The sequence below is a fragment of the Musca autumnalis genome, unplaced genomic scaffold (genome assembly GCF_047663935.1).
Source record: "Musca autumnalis isolate F117 unplaced genomic scaffold, ASM4766393v1 scaffold_2, whole genome shotgun sequence".
Taxonomy (NCBI): domain Eukaryota; kingdom Metazoa; phylum Arthropoda; class Insecta; order Diptera; family Muscidae; genus Musca; species Musca autumnalis.
Window position 1 is genome coordinate 261604861 of NW_027411755.1, and position 25189 is coordinate 261630049.

Here is a 25189-nt window from a genome sequence, read left to right on the forward strand (position 1 = left end):
AAATCGTCAAAGTACCAAAAATTGGGAGGTACCGTAATATGGGGGGCTATACCGAAACATGGACCTATGTTGACAATTTTGGGTGGATATGTTTTGTGGCCACTAGGAGCCTCAAATGTTAAATTACAGTTAGTTCGGTCCAAAAATGTTACTAAAATCCTCAAAATACCGAAAATCAGGAGGTACCGTTATATGGGTCTGGGTTGACAAATTTTGGTGGAGATGTTTTGTGACCACTGGGAACCTCAAATGTTGAATTAGGCATATATCGGCCCAAAAATGTAGCTAAAATCTGCAAAATTCTGAAAATCGGGAGCTACCTTATATGGGGGCTATACCAATATTATTCAAACGTGGGCCGATGTAGCCCGTCTTCGAACTTGACCTGCCTATCAGAAAAATGAACTTGATGTTGTCTGGCCTAGAAATCGAACCCGAGAATTCAGTGTGCTAGGTGGGTGTGCCTAGCATTGCACTATGGAGGCACCCAAATCCCATAATGTCAAGAAAATACATATATGATTGGTCAAATTTTTTTATTTATTTAAATGTTTATTATAATAACAATTTATAATAAAATTTTAATTACAAAGCACCAGAATCAAAGGCCATCGGCTTATAATTTTTTTTACTTATTTAGAATACCCTATTTTGCTCTCAGAATATTTTTGCTTCAACATTATTCCTTCTCTTTTGATTGCTTGAGTGGAGTATTCCCCCATTGGCTCAACTTCATTTATTACCATCTATTACAGAGAGTAATGTTTTTCAAAACGAACTGACAGTGTTGCAAAATTTTACTGATCGCTACCAATATCATGATTTCATCCCGGCGAAGGGAATTATCAATTGGCTTCTCAGTTTTTGAAATGATGCCTTTTTAGCGAAAAACCGAACTCTTTAAGTGTCTAGTATTCCCATATGAATGAGAATCACACTCACTTTTCGGCTTTTCCAAAGAAACGCCAAAATCAAAATATTCTGCAACTAAGAATTCGTATCAACTAAGAATTCGTCGAATTCTGTGAGTTGAAAATAATAATTATTCCTTCTCCTCGTGCAAAGAGACAATTGAAATGTGGACTTCAATATCACTAGCCCAAAACATTATCATCTCAAAATATTATCATTTAGTCCCAGAATATATTCGCTCACATTTGGTGTTAAGAAGAAGGCCTCATACATAATTTTTTCGAACATCAGAGGATACCTAACAGTGAAAATATTTTTGCAAAGACTTTTTCCAATACGCCCTGCAATGAGCCGCGATTTGGTTCCATACCATTGAAACCAAAATAACATTCCCAAGCCCCTTCATTTATTTTCGTTTTACATATTTAAAATATTTGTCAATGCAATATTTTTTGTAAAAACTTATTTGTGTAATAAAATACTCTTCCAGATTTACATTATTAAACCCGACAACTTATCACCTGCAACAAAACAGGGAATTTCATGGCATTATTGTTGTTGTTGCTGTGGGGAAAACACCGTTCAACAAATTCACACACTGTGTCAATTCTAGTTGTGGTTTCGTATGAAAATAACAACGACGAAAATACAACAACACAATACAATAAAATATAATCTCTGACTCTGATCTAAAGAAAGAAAACCACTTCCTTCATACGTCTTGTGTCTTGCTTGGGCTCCCCTTCATATCACTCCAAGTAGCATATACTCTCCTATTACACACCGAAAAAAAATTGCTCTCTTTATTGATATTTCTGGGATTGTGGTTAATACGAGTATGAATAACGAATGGATGGATGTATAGAAGTAGGTCCCCCTTCTTCGCCTCCATCAACACACAATGATATCGAATGGATACTTGCTGCAAGTATCTTTACATTCTCCAACTTTTTTTTTCTTAATATTTTTTTCGGGTTGGCTTTGTTTGAAGCTTCTGTTCCCTCCATTTTTAACGATATCAAAATAAATTGTATGTCTTTGCAAGTGAGTTTTTGCGGCGAGCCTAGAGGAATATGTATTTTCTTTAATTTATCCAAGCCACCACCAACCACTCACTGCCAGCCTGCTAATCACCAGCGAACAACGAACAGCGCTCGTTCGTCGTATGCGGAAGCTAAACTAGTTTTCACTTGACTTGGTATGGCTGTGCTCCACTTACAACTGCCAACTAAAAATGCAATGCATTTTGAACGTTACTGTGTCGGCGTCGAAGTAAAGCCCGTCTTCGTTTCGTCAGTTGCTACCAGAGTCGGTCGGTCGTCACAAAGTAAGTCAGTGATCGAGAGCTTCTGGTTCTATCACAATTATCATAGCATGTTATAGCAGCAGTAGCAGCGGAATAGCAGCGTAATATTTACAGCAAACATCAGTGGGGACAGACAATGTCTCAGCTGTTGTGCTGGTGCTGGTATCAGTAATTCCAGTAAATTAATAAAATGCATTTCCTCAATCTTCTAAGAGTCTATAGTACAAATGAATGTAAATATCAAACAAAACACAAAACACAAATGATAGTGCGGTTAATTTGTAATTGCAAAATGTGACTTTGCATTGTTCCTAAGAATAATAAATATTATATACCCCTGGTTTTGGGGTAATTATAGAATTGATCGTCCAAAACGGTAGTAGACCTATACAATTTCTTCAATAATGCAGGTTATATGTATGTCTTCTCTATATGGATGATCTGTAAAATTTACAGTCGAATCGTTCTATAACGAACGTATACATAACGTATATTTATTTCTCTAGAACGGATTATCTCAGGGACAAAAATATGTATTTTCTATATAGCGTATTAATGTATAGTCCCCATTAGGCATTTTAAAGAGACATTTAACTGTATTTAAATTTAAATATTCAAGTCTTAATGACTCAATGGACCTCGGCTTACTTATAACACTGTGAACACAAATTTTGGGGAAGAGATAATTCCTTTTGAAGATGAAAGCCCTTGATGAGTATATTAAGAACCCCGAAGGACAGATCCGCCGTGAGTCGAACTTCCGCGTTATGGCATGATGAAGTTTTTGCTAGAGACCCTGTAAGCCATCAGGTATTAGCGTTATATCTTGTTCACTGTTGCTTTAGCTTATTTTTGAGATGACATGTCTTCAGTCAAATCCAATGAGGATTATTTTCGTAGAGCTCTTCGACCTTCTAACTCGCTTCATTCAATGCCCATTCCGTCCTTTATTTTAAGAGCCGCTTTAAAAGTACCACAAGATGACGTTTTTCAGCTTCGAAATGTTCTGCAAAAATGTCGTTCAGAAAATTTTAGGTACGGCTCTCATTGACAACTAATCGATTTTGTCGCGTTTTCATAGTTATTGTTTACATTTACCCTGTTTTTGTTCAGATCAAATTGTGTTTTTGTATGTTCTGTAACAAATATACAAAACAAAAACAAAATATAGTATTTTCTGAACAAAAACAGGGTAAAGGAAAGGTCTTCCTTATATGGAAGACCCTTTGAATGTCTTTTTTCATAGAAGACCTCCTTAGATAGAATACCTTTAGATAGCCTTGATAGTTTTCTTCTTTGCATATCATAATACCTTTAGGAGTCCTCCTTTAGATGGAAAACCCTTAGAAGAAGAAAAATAATATTATTTAGAAGGTCTTCTTTATATAGAAGACCCCTAGAAGGTCTTCTTTATATAGAAGACCTCTAGAAGGTCTACTTTATATAGAGGGCTTTCGATGTTTTTTATATGGGAGACCTTTAGAAGGTCTACTTTATACTGAAGACCTTTAGAACGTCTTCTTCGTATAGAATACCTTTAAAATGCATTCTTTATATGGAAGATCCTTAAAAGAAGAAAACTGAAATTATATAGAATGCCTTTAGAAGGTCTTCTTTTAACAGAAGACCTTTTGAAGGTATTTTTCTATGGACTACAGCTCCTTTTTCTTTTTTGTAGAAGACTTTTAAGAGATATTTTTTCTATAGAACATCTTTAGAAAGTCTTTATTCCAAAAAATACATTAAGAATATTTTGTTCTGTAGAAGACCTTTAAAACGACTTCCTTCTATATAAGTAGTCATTATACCCTCAGCCTTTAAGCTAACGGTACGACCAAAAATGTTGTGAAATAATGGTTTTAGACCTCAAGTTCATTTAAACGAAATTAGTTTCAGACAATTAGGTGTCGGTTTAGCCCTGTTCGCTCGTTTAGCTGTCTGGCTGGTGTGCACGATAGCTCTCGAACGAATCAACAGATTCGAACCAAATTTATTCAAATTTCTAATATTTTGCGCAAAATTAGTTTAAGTTCGAAGATGGGCCATATCGGTCCATTATTAACTCCCCCATAAACGTTCAAAGTTTTTCGCTAAAATGGTGCGATAACCCAAGAAGGGAGTAACCGAATTGGTCATAACTTTGCATATGATAATATTACTTTCGGGCATAGATCGGGTTCGAATGTGGACTATATCGGTACCTCCCACACAAAATTCGGAAAACATGAAATAGCAGATCGTTTTAAATTTTTTCAGAAAGTTGTCCATTTACTACGGTACAATTTGGGGGTACGTTCATACTTTCTGAGATAATGGCCTAAAAGTTCAAAGATATAGCCCCCCGCCCGATTTTCGGTATTTTGAAGGGTTTATCCCGATTATACATTCGATTTGGTTTTCAGACATCATATATTTTTGTGGGCTCATTGAATACATCAAAATTTTCTTCTTAAATAAGATAATTTTTCTTAGAAAAGTTTTTTTGAAGATCGGTCCATTCGTTTTCGAGCTTTAGTATACACCGCACAATGTCGCGAGTTCATATTAACTGTGGCCAAAAATAGAAGGAGTTGTCGTAGGTGCATCAATTTTGGTGCACGTACCTATTATTGACTTACAATCTTCAGGACAAAAAAATTGGTTTGGTCAGTCCACGTTTTGATATAGCCCCCATAGAACCGTACCCCCGATTTTCGGTATTTTGAATGTTTTAGACACAATGACCAACCGAAAGTATTCAAATTTTGTGGTTAGTCTTCGGCAGAGGTATCAAACATTCCAACAGAGAATTGTGGGCTTAGGTCCACGTTTTGATATAGCCCCCATACAACGGTACCTCCCGATTATCGGTGTTTTGAAGACTTTAGCCTCATTATTACACCGAAATTGCTGAAATTTGGTATTTAGTCTTCGTAGGCGGCATTATACCTTCACCTTTAAATTTATCTGCATAGGTCCACGCCTTCATATAGCCCCATAGGACGGTACCTCCCGATTTTCGATATTTTGGCGGTTTTAGCCTGATTATCACACCGAAATGGCTGAAAATTGGTATTAAGTCTCCGTTGGGGAACTTAGAACCTTCCACCAGAAATATGTCGGTATAGGTCCTCGTCTTCCTATAGCCCCCATAGAACCGTGCCTCCTCATTTTCGGTATTTTAAGTGTTGTGGCCTCAATATCCACCCGATATGACTGAAATTTGGTGTTTAGTCTTCATATTGTTTGTGAGCATATTGAATATATCAAACTCTTGTCTTTATATATGAGAAATTTCCTTTAATTTTTTTTTTTTTTTTTTTGATCGATTAGTGGTCAAAAAACGGTCAATTTTTTGTAAAAAATTTAATTTTGATTTTCGCTGTTCACATTTTTTTTAAAAAATTGATATTTTTAAAATTCTCTCTTTTTAAAGCAAGATTATTAGGTACTTAATAAGCCCACACAAATATATGATGATCGGTTCATTCGTTTTCGCGCTATAGCCAACACCGCAAAACGATTTGTTAAAAAGGGGGTATCCTCTCCGTGAGGTGGTCGTTGAAAAAGAGAAATGACATATTCGTCTGCAAACCTCTGCTGCTGGGATCTTTATATATTTGAAGTACTCACTTTTAACTACTCATACAGCAAAAAATATCGATATACACTTTTATACCATTTTTTTCCCACTCCACTCAATTTAAAATTTGCTTCAGAAAATTAATAAACTTAGTAATACATGTTTGGGTAAATGTAAACACCATATGATTAATATTTACATGCAAAGAAAAGTGTAGCCAAGTTTATTTCATCCCAAGAGAACTTAGGAACCATTTTTGCAGCGACCGTTACTTTTAAATTTTAAATATTAACGCATAATATAATTTATTAATTTTAGAAAAAACACAAAAATACGTATTAACTAAAATTGCCGGATTTAAATCCTCATATAGCAAAAACTACTTCACGTATCAGTACCAAACTTCAGATTCTTCTTAATCAATACGTTTTCTATCACTCCCCATCAATAAATTTGTTCAACGAAGTATTTAGTTTTTACCATTTTTGGCCACGGTCGTGACACTGTGCACCGCAAAACGCTTTGTTAAAAAAGACGGTAACCCCTTAATGAGGTAGTCACTGAAATAAATAACATGTTCTTCTCAAAACCTTTGCAGCAGGCATCTTTATACATTTGAAGTAACCACTATCCACAATTTTTTCCCACTTAAAATTTGCTTCACAAATATTTGAATATAATAAATGTTGTTAATTTTTAGGAAAATAGAAAGAAAAATTCACATTGCCAACAATTATCGGATTTGAACCCTCATATAGACAAAACTGCTTGACGTATCAATGTCAAAATTCAAAATACTTATAATTGGAATGTTTTCTTTGGTGGGAGTCATCAATATATTTGTACTCCGAGGTAATTAGTTTTGAACATTTTTGGCCGGTGTCGTGACACTGTGCGGAACCAACTAAAATGACAATTCCGCAATATAACTCTCGCAGGTAGTTCATGATTTGTTTAAACTTTGCACATCGTGTTATATCGTACTTTGAGAAAAGTGCAGCTCGTCTTGGATCATTTTGACATTTTTCCGGAGTAATTTTTTTGGGGGCAAGTCTATACTCCCTGGCCCAAAATCCATAGTAATGGCCCAAAATCTCTGAAAAAATCTGCCGGTGTCAACTAAAATGGGTAGTAGGTAAGATAACCCTCGAAGAGAGAAACCTATTAACTCCATACGTTGTACCTCGCATTATTTCTTACAGCCTCAAATTATGTCCGAATATTGTCTACATCGGACCACTCTTTCGGGAACCTCCCAGACAAAGTTTGGAAAGAGAGCAGTTTAAGGACTCGTCTGGGATAGTTTTTAAATTTTGAGCAACATGTTTTGTATGCTGCCCTAGGTAAAATGGTACGATTTTTTCGTGGCGAATACATACTTCCTGTGAAATTGACCCAAAAACTTAAAAAACCCTATAGACGTCAGAAGTATTGTGTTTGCTTCATTTCTTTAGGTTCGAGGCTGAGGTTATATATCTATCGGCACAGCCGACTGATACTTTCTTACTCGTTTATGGATATTTAAAATCTCTATATTCCAAAAGAGACATTTAGAAGTTTTTGTTCTGTAGAAAGCGTTTAAAACGTTTTTCTTCTATACAAGTAGTATTTTTCAATAACATTTTAGAATTCCTTCTCCCTATAAAGAAGGTATTTCTTTTATCAAAACGCCTTTTTCAGAGGATCTTCATTTTATAGAGGACCTTTGTAAGGACTTAATTGTATAGAAGAGTTATAGAAGGACTTCATCCTTAAAAGACCTTAAAAAGGTCTTCCCTTCATAGAAGACATTTAGAATGCCTTGTTCCTCCAAATAATATTCATTCTATAAAAGTCCTATACGAGGTGTTTATTCTATAGAAAACATTTGAATTGTTGTATTTCTACAGAAAAGCTTTAAGCGATATTTTTCTTCGGTCTTCCATATATAGGATAGAGATCCATCTAAAGGTCTTTATTCGGAAGATCTTTAGAAGGTCATGTTTTTCAGAAAATTCTTATAATGCCGTCTCACAATAGAAGGCATTTTAAAGGTCTTCTATCTATAGGAACCTTTCTTCTCTTGTTATTTTTATGTATTAATTCTAGACAAGATTTTCTCTAGAAGACCTATTTTCTATAGAAGACCTATAACAAGACTTTTTTGTTATATTGAAGGCCTACTGGAGGTGTATAGAAGAAGGACTTACTTCTATAACAAATCGTTTGAAGATCATTTCGAATAGAAGATTTGAAAATGGTCTTTAAAGGTAGGTGTTTATGGACATTTAGAGGGGTTTCTTGCAATAGACGACCTTTAAAAGGCCTAGTTCCTATAAAACATGTTTCATGGAAATCTTCTCCCTGTTCAATACCTTCAAAAGAGTTTCTTTGTATAGGAGAACTTTAAAAAATGTTCTTTATGTTGAAACATAAGAGATGGCCTTCTTCTTAAATATGGCTGACTAGTTTGTAGAATATAATAACATCTTAACTCCCTTAACAATATAAGTTTCACACTATTTCGTTACCAGGAACTTTTTTGTAAAAAGGTCAAAAGTCCACAAATGTTGTCCAAACGAAAAAACCAACACACAAAATTTTATCAAACATAAAGAGCGGAAACATCATCCATATTCTCCACAATAAACATGGTAAACGATGGAACATCCCCTCCTTTCCCTTGGTAAAATCTTTGACATCAACAACATCAAATTTGTGTTGCCAACAACTCGAATGCAACATCAAACAGTTGCTGGGAGACAAAATAAAAACTTTGTTGGTGCTGCTGGTGGTGGATTGTCAGTTTTAATTTTAGTTTCAGTTTAGTCAGTCAGCTGACGAAGTGGTTCACTGGCTGGCTGGCTGGCTAGTTGGTTGCTTGCCTGATACCAAGTAACCTGTTGTACACTCTTCGTTTTTTTCTGTTGTTGTGAATTTTTTTAAACGTTCGTCTTAACGTAACTATGTAAGTACTGGCAAGTACGTTGTAACGTAACATGTTTCGAAATATAGGAAGTCTTGATTTGAATTACGACGAAGCCATCACCATCACCAACACTACCAACAAAAAATGGCAACAACAACCACAAGTTGGGCTAAAATATCCAAAAACCAAAACAAACATCATATCCATGTGCCAGTCAAGCTGCCTCTGATATTTTTGTAGTACAAGAAGAGGTGCAGCTAACAACGGCGTATCGAAAAAAGACAAAATAGAAAAAGCTAACTTGTAACGAGAGACATTGTCGCAGCCGCAACAAACATCATTTAACAATTTCTTTTCGTTTTTCTACTTTGTCGGTTGGGTTGGCATTTTTGGACTATTTCGAGAAAATTGGTCGGATTTATATAAGCATTTCTTGAATATGTGAAACAAAACAAATATAGCCGAAATCGCTCATAACGACGGACAAGGGACCAACAAAATTGGTCCCCATAACCGATAAGTCGAAGAAGGGCTATATATGTCCACGTTTTGATATAGCCTCCAAATAACGTTACCTTGCGATTTTCGGTATTTTGAGGATTTTACCTACAGATTTTAACCGAACTAAGTATAATTTGACATTTGAGGTTCTCAGTGATCACGAAAGTTCTTCACCAAAAATCGTTCACATAGGTCCATGTTTTGATATATCCCCACATAACTATACCTTCCGATTTTCGCTTATTTGAGGATTTTAGTTACAATGTTTAACCGAACTAGCCGTACTTTGACATTTGAGGTTCTCGATGGTCACGAAAGTTATCCACCATAAATCATCAACATAAGTCCATGTTTTCGTATAGCCCCCATATAACTGTACCTCCCGATTTTTGGTTTTTTGATAATTTTAGCTACAATTTTTCACCGAACTAGCTACAATTTGACATTTGAGGTTCTCAGTGTGCACGAAACTTCTTCACTAAAAATCGTCAACATAAGTCCATGTTTGCGTATAGCCACCCCTATAACGGTACCTTCAGATTTTCGGTATTTTCAAGATTTTAGCTACAATTTTTAACCGAACTTGCTGACATTTAGGTTCCCAATGGTCTTGAAATTTCTTCACCAAAAATCGTCAACTTAGGTGCATGTTTTGGTACAGCCCGCATATAACTGTACCTCCCGATTTTTGGTTTTTTAATAATTTTAGCTACAATTTTTCACCAAACTAGCTACAATTTGACATTTGACAAAAATCGCCAACTTAAGTCCATGTTTTCGTATAGCCCCCATATAACTCTACCTCCCGATTTTAGGTATTTTGAGAATTTTAGCTAAAATTTTTTCACCGAACTAGCTACAATTTGACATTTGTGTGTGCACAAAACGTCTTCACTAAAAATCGTCAACATAGGTCCATGTTTTGGTATAGCCTCATATAACGGTACCTTCCGATTTGCGGAATTTTACCTACAATTTTTAACCGAACTAGGTGTAATTTGGCATTTGAGGTTCTCAATGGTCACGAAAGTCTTCCACAAAAATTCTTTGGTATAGCCTCCATATAACGGTACCTCCCGATTTTCGGTATTTTGAACATTTTAGCTACAACTTTTAACCAAACTAGCTGTAATTTGACACTTGAGGGTCTCAATTGTCACGAAAGTTCTCCATCAAAAATCGTCAACATAGGTACATGTTTTGGTATAGCCCCCCAATTAACGGTACCTCCCGATTTTCGGTATTTTAAGAATCTTAGCTAAAATTTTCACCAAACTAGCTGTAATTTAACATTTGCGGTTCTCAATGGCCACGAAAGTTCTCCACCAAAAATCGTCAAGACGGGCGGCCGGTTCATGTGGTATTTCCAATCAAAGATATTTACGTCGCTTTGGTAACTCTGAAACCTAGGCTTAGCTTTAATAAACATCACATGAATTTGCTTGGCATTTTCTTCTTTTCGCAGAGAAGCTTTGGCCCACCGCACATTGCACATTTCTTGAACGCTTAACGGGCGGCAGGTCTACTCTTACGTATTCAACATAATTTCTGTTGTTTGTTTTTCTTTTTTCGGTTATTATCTAACGAAAATGGTTGGCAGTAACGGTGACGCTTTTCAAAAAGAGTACCTATTTTCTTTTGAAAAGCGCAAAACCTGACGGCCGGGCAGACGGGTGGTAGTAGAGTTGAGTTCCACCAAATTGAGTACCTATTACTTATTTCCAAGTGTTGTTGTTGGAGGTAGTGACGTCGTCATCATTGTGGTTTGTTTGTCGAACAACAAGTAACTTGTTCCAAACCGGCAGGCCCCCACCCGCCTTCACAATGCTATATAAATTTGGCATACTTTTGGTTGGCAGTCAGACAGGCGTGCTTGCACATTGTCGACTTGTCGTTTCGTTGCTTGTTTGTTGGTTGGGTTTTCCTTGCTCTCACATGTACACGTTATGGAACCGCTGGAGGTTTTCTTAGCAACGTTTGTTTTTTTGCAGTTCCACAATTAGGTAACTTATTGAACTGTATTTCATAGTGGGTTTTTTTCAAAATACTGAATTTGGCTATGGATGCACGGATGAATGGGTGTTATGCAGAGAGTGTGTGTGCACAGAGCGTTGGGGCCTGAAAATGTTCCTCAATAATATTAGCTCGACTTATTCAAAGTGTGTGGATATGCTCATTGATGTGGCTGGTGGCAGTGTCTAACTCTGTGGCTGTGGCTGACTGCCTGGTTGTTGGTTGGGCTGCTGTTGTTACTAGCTAGCTAATGCTAGCTGGTGCCTTCAAGGAAGGTGTATTTGATTACAAATCGAGGAAGTTCACTTAACCAAGATTCGTTGCTTTGTTTGTTGTTGTCGTCGACTTCTACCTGCCTTTTCTTTATGATATTTTTGCGAGTTAGTTGCGATTACAACTGACACACATATTTCCACGACGGTTTTACCTGTAAACACTTTACTTCTTGTCTTTGTTTCTTGGTGTTGTTGCTGCTATTTTTTTGTATTTTTCAAATCGACAATCGTGTGTTGTGCAATAGTTTTAACTACAATTGGCCTAAAGTTAAGTTATCGCTTGTGTGTAAAGGCTATTCAATTTGTTGTTCCATAATACCACGAACACCAGCTACCTAGTGGCAACAGCAGCACTTCCTTGTGGAAACTTCATAGTTCTTCATAGTTCCTGGAAAAAGGAAAAGAAAAAAATGAATAATAACCCATTGTCATAAAGGCCGGAAAAGTCACAGCAGGATATAGAGTTTCTGAGAACTTTTTGCACTGCAAATCCACTTCATCTCACACTTCAGATGCCATTGTCCAGTTCAAGAGCTCATGAAGAGGCTGTAATCAATGACTTGGGAAACAGGAACGAACCGAACCATTGTTTCATAATTTCTGTGTTTGTTTCTATTGAATGGGTGACAGATGTTCTTTTAGGGTTAAAATTGATTTGATTCAATAGACCATGGTCATTGAGGTGAATATTTAAGTTGATAATGAAGATCCAAGGCTTGATCTTCTCTTTCAGTTTACCTAGAGAAGCGTTTTGTGAATAAGTACTTTAATGGTTTGATATTCTAAAGGTTACTTCATAGGGAACCAAACGGATTCAAGCCGTGACAAAAAAATTGTATTTTCCGCAGCGAGGCAGACGTTTTATACCCTCAACCTTTAAGCTAATGCGGGTATATACACTTTGATAGACCAAAAATGTGCCTCGTCGAAATAATGAGTTCAGACACCAAGTATGTTCGGGAGAAATCTGTTTCAGACATCTTGGAGTCAATCCCTCGGTCACGACACGATAACTCTCGAAAAATGCAACCGATCCGGCCCAAAATTTGGCATTCTTAATATTTTGTCCAAACTTAGTTTAAGTGCAAAGATGGGCAATACCGGCCCACAACTTCCTGTACTTCCCCCCAATGGTATGCACGATATACACTCCGGTTCATCTGAATAGAACCAACCAATATTTGTCTATAGATACCGTTATATCAGACGAAAGGAGAGGAATTGTAAATTATAATTTTGTGGACATGTAGAGTATATAGTAGCCGATATTTTCAATACCTAACATGCTTCACATATGCTTCATAACGGTACTTTTTACTCGCTTTATGAAAAAATGTCAAAATATTAGCATTTTTAATGGTTCACCAGGATAGAACCACCCTAAGAATTTACACAAATCCTTTGTTAGATGTGGCAAACTTTAACAAAAAACTATTTATAATTATAAATAAATGCCGTGAGTGTTAATTGCTATCAAATATTGTGCAAAAATTTGTATTAGGGTCTTGAAATTTGATGAAAATCGATGCTTAGAGCTCCAAAAAATATTTTTATGAAGAAATTGGTAGAAACAATTTATGAAGACAAAATTTTATACTGAATTATGTTCAAAATTTTCTATACTACAATGTCCAAAAAATAAAGAAAATTCCACTGCCGAACGCTCCATGTCACCATCAAGTCCTTGGAATTTCAAAAGGTTCTAAGACATTTGATGTGAAGAAACAGCTTAGCGATAGGGGAAGGAAGCCGTTAAATTTTTCAAAAGGAAAGGGTTTAATTTTGATGGTTATGATGTTCACACATCTTTTCCTCATAGTAAAAGTATCGAAAAAATATTTCTGATCCATTATTATACAAAAAAGAGCGCCTATGTTTCTGTGCTTTCCATGTCATGCGATATCTTCTAAATCAAAGCCCTTGATGTTGACATGGAGCGTTCGGCGGTGGAATTTTCTTTATTTTTTGGACCTGTAGATGTCCACAGCCAACGCAACTGGGTGGAACCCATCGATTTGCATTCACTTTCCTGAGATAAAATATCAAATTTTGGATTGGAAAGGTAGAAATTTGAGTTATCTTTACCATATTCCCTCGGTTTCGGACTCATAAACCTATCAAATGTGACTTTTTTGTAATTTTATTGTAGTATAGAAAATTTTGAACATAATTCAGTATAAAATTTTGTTTTTATAAATTGTTTCTACCGATTTCTTCATAAAAATATTTTTTGGAGCTCTAAGCATCGATTTTCATCTAATTTCAAGACCCTAATACACATTTTTGTACAAATTTTTTGGTAGCAATTAACACTCACGGCATTTATTTATAATTATAAATAGTTTTTTGTTAAAGTTTACCACATCTAACAAAGGATTTGTGTAAATTCTTAGGGTGGTTCTATCCTGGTGAACCATTAAAAAATGCTAATATTTTGAAAATTTTTCATAAAGCGAGTAAAAAGTACCGTTATGACGCATATGTGAAACATGTTAGGTATTGAAAATATCGGCTACTATATACTCTACATGTCCACAAAATTATAATTTACAATTCCTCTCCTTTCGTCTGATATAACGGTATCTATAGACAAATATTGGTTGGTTCTATTCAGATGAACCGGAGTGTATCTTCTATCGGACATCCAATTTAGTCCAAACTTTAGATATACTAATATTTTGTCCTCGTCCTTGTCATATTTATACCCTTAGCATTTATGCTAACGGGGGTATATTCACTTTCATACGGGCAAAATGTGCCCCATCGAAATAATGGTATTAGACCCAAGTATGTTTGGACGAAATGTGTTTCAGACAATTTGGAGTCGATTTAGCAATGTCCGTCCGTCTGTCTGTCTAGCTGGTGCGCACGATAACTCTCTAACGGATGAACCGATTTGTTCCAAAATTTGGCTTTCGCAATATTTTGTCCAAACTTAGTTTAAGTTCGAAGATGGGTTATATCGGTCCACTCCTTCCGGTACCTCCCCCACAAAAGTTCGGGAATGTTCGGAAAATTTGTTCGCACGATAATTCTTGAAGGAAGTAACCGATTTGGTCCATACTTTGCACATCGTGAAATTTCTACCAGACTTAGATGAGGTTCAAATATATACTCAATCTGTCCATTCCTTCGGGTACCTCCCACACAAAATTTCGGAAAAGTTCAGTTTAGGGCCTGCTCTCGAATCGCTTTGATTTTTGCTGTAGCAACTTATATTCACTGCCTCCCATACGACGGTACAAGTTTCATCAGGGGCAAGTCCATACTTCCTGAGAAAATAGCCTGAAAGGAACAAATAAGCGCAAAATAACTCTCGAACGGATCTGCCGATTCGGTCCACAATTTGGTCTTTGTAAAATTTTGTGCAAACTTAGTTTAAGTTCGAAGTCATACCGGTACACTCCTTCAGATACCTCCCCCACAAAAGTTCAAAAATGTTCGGAAAAATTGTGCACACTATAACTCTTGATGGGCGTGACCGAATAGGTCTATACGCATCCTAATATATCTACCAGATATACATCAGGTTCGAAAATGGGCTATATTTTTCCACTCCTTCGGGTACCTCCCACACAAAAGATCAAAAATTTTCCCTACAATGGTGCGCACGATAACTGTCGAATGAAGCAACTGAATTTGTCATAACTTTGCATGTGGTAATATTACTTCTAGACAAAGAACTGGTTTCGAATATAGACTTTATCGGTCCACTGCTTCGGAACCTCCCACATAAAATTCGGAAAAAGTGACGTTAAAGAGCTCCCCGCAGATAGTTTTGACATTTTTTTCAGCAGGTTGTCCTTGCGGCCCCTTTTACCAAGGTAAATTTTTGGAGGGGGGAGGGCAATTCTACACTTCCTGAGATAATGGCCTAAAAGCTCTAAGAAACCCTGACTGCACGAATTAAAATGACAAATCCGCAAGATAACTCTAGTCCATGTTGCAGAATGTTGAATCTAAAAATTCAAAAATTCTGACACCATCGCATTTTCGACGGCGGAAAAAATACTGCTCAGCGTAGTGTTGAGTATTTCAGCCATGAAAAACTGTTCTACAAGTGGTGTCTTAGGATTCGCAGTTCGGACTCGGCAATAAAACGTAGTTCCCATATGATTGAGTTAATATGAATTGGGGTACATTCATGGAAGAAGTCTCCCTTGTCCCTTCGGGGATGTTTGTGGGACGAATTAAAAAAAACATGTTTAATTTGATGTGAAATTAAATCAGTAATGTTTTAAGTGTTTCTTGTTGAACGTTCTTTAATCTATTGCCATGTAACAGTGGTACCATACTTATATTTGAGAGAATCTCACACCTTGTCCTACATTAGATATTCATGGAAAATATATACAGAGTTCTCTAGGGAACATAATTACCTCTTGTACCACCATTAAAGCCCAAAAACTGGCCCTGTTTTTACAACCTAACCTAATTTCAAAACACACTGTAGTACTCCAACGATGTTTCTAAATATCACCACAATTGTCAATTATCTTCGCTTCCGATAAGTTTGTCACTCACTACTATGCTCTACTACGCTACGCTTCTGATCTACATTTTATTAATAGTTAGTTCATATTTTCGTAGAAATAAACAAAAATGTCTTCGGACAATCTACAGTTTTATCTTTTTGATAAAGCATGAAAATTTACGGAAATGGAAGTTAAACAAATTTCAAATATTGTTATTGTTGTTTATTGATTTAAAATTTTTCGTTCCTCGATTTCTTCTTATTCATCATACACCCAAAAATAATGGTGGTGGTGGTCTTTACGGTTTTTATCGTTATCACTGATTTCACCTGGTGGTGTACTGCTGCGGTGTTGTTTGTATTTAAATCTAATCAATGATTTTGTTTTGAAAATAACAACAATAACAAAATCCTCTTTTTTTATTGTTCTTTCTTTTCAAGTGGTCAAGTTCCGTTTGAATATTTTCTAGATCGAATTTATTTTTAGAAAATCAACAACAAATTATCTGGCTGCAATAAATTATTTCAGACTAATTGCAATTCCAAAACTTATAAATTTTAGGGTAATGGGAAATGTTGTACCCTATCCACTATCACCTAGAATTCCGTTAGTTGTAGAGAAAATATTTTAGAGATGGGCGAAAAGAGAAGAATACATACACTAGCGGTCATCTGAATAGGTTTGATTTTTTTTCTTTTTATATGTTAAGGTATCTTCTGATGTGTTCGTATTGCAGATCCATACTATTTACTTTTTGAGAGTCCTGTACTATGCCAACATTCCCAAGAAAAAACTTGACGGTGTTGCCATATTTTCGGAAAATATCCCAATTTTAATAAAAAATGTACAAAAAAGTGTCCAATTTTTGCGATCATCAGAATAGGTTTGAATCAAATAAAATTGAAAAATTGTACTACCCATGCAAATATTGCGCAATTTTTTGGTTTAGTTTAGTAAAATGGAACATTCTGATAAATCCTACAACAAATTTGACCCGCTTTATTAGGAACGTGGGTTCAATTCTCAACAGGGAAAATTTACCAAGAACTTTCAGATAAAATCAAGAAATATTCCAACAAACCAGTTTTATAAACTTGCTTTAAATGACTTTTTGATTTCGTTAGATCTCTTCTGAGCTTCGAAAATTGTCTGAAAGCAAATACCAAGTGTTAGCCATATTATTAGGATGGATAAATTAGGAAGGACATTGAAAATAGTTGGTATTTTAGCTCAGGTTTAATTTTTAACTATCCTTGCAGTACAAATTTAAGTATTATCATGCTCACAAATCCACCATAGTTGACCACATGTTTCATTAATGTTCGAAAATTGGTCTGGAAGAATGTCTCTTCGACGACAATAAAGCAGAAAATTGTAAATCAAATTTAAGTCAATGGGGCATGATATCGCCGACTTTAATCGTGCCGTAATACCTATATAGTCAGGTCAAAAAGTTTTTTTCTGTTCACAAATCATAAAACAAATACGAACAAGTACAAAAGAATGGACTACTGAGGTTATATATGTAGTGTATATGTATCTTCCGATGCATAGAAGAACTATAACCCATCATGGCGTCGCTTAACTCACCACAGACCGGCCTATTGCGTTGTAAGACGTTAACAAGGTCAACGTCTTAAGAACCTTGTAGTAGTTCATGGTCGGAATCAGGACACCATTGACCAATATGTTCATAGGGAGCCTCAGTCCAGCCGTTCAGGTGGTGAACATATACAGTCGGTTTTTTCAGTTTGTGTCGGCGGGGTATTTTGTGCCTTTGGGTCATTATATCAGGTAGTAGTGTTGACGTGCCACGAGGACAAGCTTTTGCAAAAATAAGTCAAAACGACCTGAGATATTGTCTTAAACTATGTGTTAAGCCTTTACGCTAATTATGGTACTTTTACATTTATTTAAACTTTCATGCGACAAAAATGTGCCCCAAGTATGTCTGGACTAAGTCCGATTAGGACAATTTGGAGTCCACTTAGCTGCTTGTATGTCTGGTTGGCTGAAGTGGGTGTAAATGATTGGTATCAGGCTCGAACATGGAATATATGGGTTCACTGCTCCGAAATACAAAGTTAATGTCATTGCTTAAGTATATGGTCTGCGTCTGCGAATTTCTCAAAAATTCATTAAAAAATTCACGTTTGGATTTTCTCAAAAAAACATTAAAAAATTCACGTTTGGATTTTCTCAAAAAAACATTAAAAAATTCACGTTTGGATTTTCTCAAAAAATCATTAAAAAATTCACGTTTGGATTTTCTCAAAAAATCATTAAAAAATTCACGTTTGGATTTTCTCAAAAAATCATTAAAAATCCACGTTTGGATTTTCTCAAAAATTCATTAAAAAATCCACGTTTGGATTTTCTCAAAAATTCATTAAAAAATCCACGTTTGGATTTTCTCAAAAATTCATTAAAAATCCACGTTTGGATTTTCTCAAAAATTCATTAAAAAATCCAAGATTGGATTTTCTCAAAAATTCATTAAAAAATCCAAGATTGGATTTTCTCAAAAATTCATTAAAAATCCACGTTTGGATTTTCTCAAAAATTCATTAAAAAATCCACGTTTGGATTTTCTCAAAAAAATTCAAATTATTGCCCCTTTAGGGCCTTGCTAAAAATCTCATTTATTGTTCTGTTAGGGTATTCCACATAATCTTTCAAAAATATCCACCCTTAGTGTCCCTTTAGTGCGTTTGTTGTGCCTGATTCACATCCTCATTACGTGCAATTGTGTTTTTCTTAATTTTGTTTAAACTAAGGATAGAAATATCATTGTTTTCTTTTCCACTTTGTGGTGCTGAAGCATCATTCATCGCCTTATTAGTTTGGCAACACTTAAGCCACAGAGAGGCAAAACTTAGTTTTAAGCATATCCTTGCAATTAAGTAGAAGATAATTATATCACATCTTTCCTCATTAGCTTTTAGACCGCAATGAAGTGTTAGTTGTGATGGTGCTAAGCCTCACACCTAAGGCAAAAAAACAATATTATTACAAAAAGAAACAAAATTAAATACAATTGACACGAACATCTTCATTTTGATACATGTTTTCCTCATAATAACACCGGTAACAACAGCAACAACAATAACAAGAATGCCTAATAATAATAACAAGAAAATTACGTCAACACAAATGACAGAAGACAATCAGTCGGACGTACGGGCGGACGTATAAACAAATGTTGCCACTTGATGAGTATTCTCCTCATTCATTCATGCATTCCTAGCATTCTTCAATGATGGCCAAATGTGACAATGAGATGAGACGAGACAATAATAACAAAAATCTGCGTACACATATGCGCTAGGTTAGGCCACCAAGATGCATTTGCTTTAGCCACCATATGCGGGCTCATCACCATCACTTGAGTAATGCAGTACTCCACATCACAGCGCCCGCTGATGTGGTTGGTTGGTGCATCATCATCATCATCATTACAAGTAGTGCCACTGCTTCTTTGTGCTGTTACCTTTTTTCCATAGCTTTGTTTCTAACAACGTTTGTGACGACAAAACAACGCTTTAAGGCTTTAATTGTTACAATTGTTAAGAAGCAGGCTTTTTAATCCAAGCATGTCTCATTATTGTGCAGCAGCTGCATTTGGGGTTTTCAGCTGATAACTGAAACCACCACAATAACAACAGCAACAACAATGATATAATTAATAATTAGCAAAAATAAAGCTCAACTCACAAACAAATGAGTTGACATGCCACAGGCCAAGATGGTTGGTGTGGCGTTGCAGCCAACCCCACTTCATAATAAAATCACTCACTCACCAGCACCACAAAGATCTCTGACACGTTCAATTTGCTTGCTATTTGGCCAAAGAAGTGTTAAGTATTTTGCGGTAGTGCATCTCTACTCTTTGTGGTAGGTGTGTGAGTGTGTTTTCACCTTTATGGTGTTTATCTTTTTGTTATTGTTGTTTTTTTTTTAATAAAATCCGCACCACTATTTGTTTTTGATTATTTCATATAATTTACCATAAAATGATAATAATTTTTTGCTTTGTGATTAATTGTTGGCCTGGGTCATGCATTGTGTTTTTATTTTTTTTTCATGGAAAATTTATTTCCTTTTCGTTTTCCGCAGTGCTTGCTGTGAGAGGTGACAACATCTGTAAGAATAGTATCATCCATATAAAGAACTTCTTATCTTTTTGCTTCAATGCCCTTTTCGCAATATGAACAATCACATTTTTTATTATTTTAATTATAGAATTGTGGTCAATGTGTAATAGGGTGGTTTCATATTTTATTTAATGCGAAAACGTACAATTAAATAATCGGAAAGAAATAATATATGTATGTATGTATGTAAACAGCTAAGTTTTGATGGAGCGATCTTAGCAGTTAAGATTTGCTGGAGCTAGGCTTCCCTAGCTCCCTTGCCTACTTCAAAAATCATTACAAATAATAGGGTTTATTGACCCACTTCGGATGCTCATGGAAATTACAGGTTTAGTACACGCTTAGAGCCCTTCAGAATGGGTTAAAAAATACCGGTGCCCTTTTTGGGTTCGAATCTCTTAAAATCTTTAAAAATTCAACTTTTGTTGTCCATTCTGCAAAAAAAAAACTCCCTGAGAACCATTCTAAAAATCTAACAAAATCCACATGCTGAAACGTTCGTAGCTATAAAACATCGAAAAATTTTTTCGTATCTGGGTCGTCCTAAGAATCTCTTAAAATTGTGTTAAATGATGCCATCTTTATAACCTCAGCATTTATGCTGACGAGGGTATATACACTTTCATACGGGCAAAATGTGCCTCATCGAAATAATGGTTTTAGACCCCAAGTATGTTTGGACAAAATCCGTTTCAATTTGGAGTCGATTTAGCAATGACCGTCCGTCTGCCTGTCTTGTTGGCTGGTGCGCATGATAACTCTCGAACGGATGAACCGATTTGGTCCAATATTTTGCCTTCGTAATATTTTGTCCAAACTTAGTTTAAGTTCGATGATGGGCCATATCGGTCCATTCTTTCAGATACCTCCCCCCACAAAAGTTCGAAAATCTTCGGAAAATTTGTGCGCACGATAACTCTTGAAGGGAGTAACCGATTTGGTCCATACTTTGCACATCGTAAAATTTCTATCAGATTTATATGACGTTCCAATATGGACTCAATTGGTCCACTCCTTCGGGTACCTACCACACAAAATTTCGGAAAATTTCAGTTTAGGACCTGCTCACTGCCGTCCATACGACGGTGCAAGTTTCAACCATTTTAGACCAAATTTGGATCTCCTAATATTTTGTTCAAATTTAGTTTAACTTCTACAATGGCTCATATCGGTCCTCTACTTAGGGTACTTTCCCTACAAAAGTTCAACATTTGTGTCTAAGTGCAGTTTAGGGTCTGTTCGAAGTGTTCCCTTTGGAAACGTAAACCGATGCTGTTCGTTGTGCTCCTGTTTAAAGCGATATTATGTTTTCCGTGGACAAGTACATGCTTCCTGGTATACTGGTCCAAACTGAAATGACTAGTGGGAGCGATCCTAACCCTAATCCAATTTTTGGGAAAAAAGTGTTTCAATTTACACAGGCTGAGGGTATATCTCTATCGGCAAAGCCGACTGATACTTTTTTACTTTAAAATTTCACTTTTTTGGTCATCCTAAGGGTCCTTCAAAAATCCTTAAATACATAATGCGTGCTCTGGCAGCCCGTAATTTCCCTTCGCTAAGACCAATTTACTATCATAGTCTCCATTAACAGACACCGCCATACATTTCTGAACCATGTGAAAGCTGATTGGTTCGCTTCACAGAGCGGTCCATTCCCTCAGACCCTCGAGTTGCTGTAATAATTTTCCGGGACATCTTTACAGCAGCGGCAGCCGTTTGCTACATACCGAATACCCGAAATTATACCAAATTTCCCAGGAGAGGCGACGGGACTAGTAAAGAGGCGGAATGGGTTTCGTCGTACGAACCCTGAAGACCCAAGAGTTAGTGAATTTATTCTTCATCAGTCATCAGGCAACGTGATGATAAAATGGCAAGGGGACGATAGAACGACTGTTCCTTTCCTCGGCGTTACAGTGACAGATCCGAAGAGACAATTAATAGCTAACAGCGAGTGCTAGGACGATGAGCTCTCTCAGCCGAGGAATTTACGATTAGCGATGTTGCAGATGTCATTCGAAACCAGAAATCATCTGGACTTGTCCACGCGAGGGACTAAGACAGGGACTATGTTGCTGCATGCTGTGTGAATACAGTCCCCAGTGAGTCGTCATCGGATTGCGAAACTCCCTCGTCGTCTGATTATGAGACTCCCTCAAAGTCCCTTCGACAACAACCGCACATGCAGCCTTTAACACCAGCCGCTGTTGTTCCAATCCCAGAAAATGCATCCTTTTTGCAATTTAATTGCAATGGACTCCGAGGTAGGATCGAGGAAATAGTAGATTTCATGAGTCGGAGGAATATTAAGGTCGCTGCGGTGCAAGAAACCAAGCTCAACAACAAATGTAGCTTACAACGCTGCGATGGTTACAACGTGCTAAGGAAGGATCGCACCAGAAGTGGAGGTGGGGGATTAGCTTTCCTATTGCACCAGTCTGTCCAATACAGACCTATCTCGCTTGAGCCTGTCTCTAATGACCCGTACATGGGGGTAGCAGTCAGGTGTGGAACTGCCGAGATAGAGTTGCTGAACGTATACATCCCGCCGAGAAATAGCTGTATCACAGATTACGTGCCTAACATTAGCCCGCTTTTGGAATGTCATAATCGTCTGGTCCTGGGGGACTTTAATCATGAGATGTGGCATTCGGCCCTCGGAAACGACCAGAGAGGTACAGCGCTGACTGAGCAGATTGACAGCTCTACGTTTTGCACGGTCAATGAGGACGCTCCTACCAGAATTAGAGGAGAGTGTCACAGCTCGCCAGACATAACCAACGTGTCACCTGGTCCTTGCATCAGACCATCTCCCCATAATTGTCTCCATTAGCAGACCACCCGATTTCATTACCTCTGAACGCCGCACATTCGTCAATGATAAGAAAGCTGATTGGCCGGGTTTCAGAGAGTTCACCAATCGCCGCTTCCGAGAACTGCCCAATCCTTCTGATGCTCAGGTAGCGGAAAGGACGTTCCGAGACATCATCACTGCTACAGCCGCTCGCCATATCCCTGCTGGTCAAATACCCGAAGTAAGACCAAACTTCCCAGCAAATGAGCACGATGAGCTTCGTCGAACCAACCCCAATGACCCCAGGTCAGGGAAGTTAACAGGCTGGTCGGCCAGCATAAGCGGAACAAGTGGTTAAATCATCCAAGTTCCAACATTGGAGCTGGTATAGGTGAATTGTGGGAAACGGTTAAGTCACCATCAACCCTGGTAGAAGGGAAGATAGGACCTCAATCATGTTTGGCGACGTTACGTTGACTGACCCGAAGAGATGTGCAAATTATTTCAATCGACAGTTTGTCGAGCACCCCAAGAGTGACAGGGCGAAGAGAAGAGTATTACGTCGCATCAGATCTCTTCTTGCCGAGGAGGAACCACCACAGTTTACAATGGATGATGTTGCCAATGCCATCAGGAACGGTAAATCATCCAAAGCGTTGGGCCTTGGTGGAATTTCCATGGTAATGCTGAAGCAGCTGGATGAGCCGGGAGTGGAGTATCTCACTAAAGTTCTCAACTTGTCGCTATCCACCCTCATTGTTCCCGAAATCTGGAAAATGGGCAAGGTGGTCTCACTACTGAATCCCGACAAGGATGCCAGCAATAGTAAATCGTGCAGGGCCCTTGGGGCCATAGTCCTCCCCAGTATCAGAAATAGCTATCAAGTTGCCGATCATCAGCATGGATTCCGTAAGCAGCACAGCACGACAAATGCGCTGCACGCCATTACCCCATATATATTTGTCAAGGACTCAACCAGAGACGGCCGTGCGATAGAACAGTGATGGTGGCGCTTGACTTATCAGAAGCCTTTGATACAGTCAGGCACTCCACGCTCTTCGAGGACATTGAGCAATTATATGTGTGGACGCCTGTCGTACGTGGAATTCAGGAACAAGAAGTTCAAACCCCGTACAGTGAAACAGGGAGGTCCCCAAGGTGGGGTGATATCTCCGGAACTGTATTCCGCCCTCCAGACGGCATCGAGATCGTAACGTATGCGGATGATTGCACGATCCTGGCGTCGGGTACCTATCCTGATGACATCTGCGAGAGACTGAACAACTATTTAACCGATCTTACCACCTTTTTCCATTGAAGTATGCAGATTTCTGCCATAAAATCAACAGCCACTCTGTTCACCACATGGACAGCGCAGTTTGGAAGAGAATTGAATGTCGTGGTCGACGTTAGCAGAATGCCCCAAAATTTTAGGGGTCACATTCGACACTACTTTCACGTCGTGCGCGTACGCCACAACTATCTGCGACAAACTGAAAAGTAGGAACAAGGTCCTCAAGGCAAAGATTCTTCCAGTAAAGCAACACAATGAGATGCTTTCTCGTCGCAGTACTTGCTTGGGTACTACCGTGAGAGCCATCCCAATCACCATCTGCTGGCTAGGACCGACACTTTCAGGCGTATAAGGAAGGATATTCATGCTCTAGACCACCGTCTCTACAACAATATAGGAGAGAACCCCTAGATCAACAGGCATATCAAGCAGGTTCATATGGTATTCACACGGATGCAGTTGCTAAAGCCATAAGGAAATATAGTGTGAATTATGTCCTCGGAATACAACCCCCATCTGTTGCAGCTGAGGATCGTCAGCTGCCACCACAAAGTAGAGTAGTTTTGGCTCAACTACAATCGGGATATTGCATTCGCCTAAATTCTTATTGGGCAGAAATCGACCGCGCCGTGCAAGACATCTGCCCAGTATGTGGTATGGGCCCGCACGACACAAACACCTTTTCAACTGCCCATCCAACCCTACTCATCTAACTCCAGTGGAACTGTGGTTACATCCCATCGAAGCAGATTGAACAGAAAAACGAACATACAAATATAATAATAAACACTGTTACAACCACAACCTCTTATAAATCAATGGGTTGGTTATGGCTATTGGAGTTATTTGCAATGTAGTTATAATAATTGTTCCACAAACATACCATACGGGACAAGGGAGACTTCTCTCATATCAATGAGTATTAGCTCAATGATATGGGACCTACAGTTTATCGCCGAGTCCGAACGGCGTGTCCTAAGACACCACTTGTA

General features: G+C 37.5%; 1 protein-coding gene across 3 annotated transcripts in view; it reads left to right on the top strand.

The window, feature by feature from the left end:
- aop (ETS variant transcription factor anterior open) overlaps positions 1 to 25189 on the top strand; it is a 101002-nt gene that overhangs the window by 21535 nt on the left and 54278 nt on the right. The window contains exon 1 of one of the 3 annotated variants that reach the window (XM_073964754.1): positions 523 to 2239. The exons of the other annotated variants lie outside the window; for them this stretch is intronic. The gene's annotated coding sequence lies outside the window, so the exon portion shown is untranslated. Of the gene's footprint in view, positions 1 to 522; positions 2240 to 25189 lie in introns of those variants that run through there. 3 annotated transcript variants of the gene reach the window in all.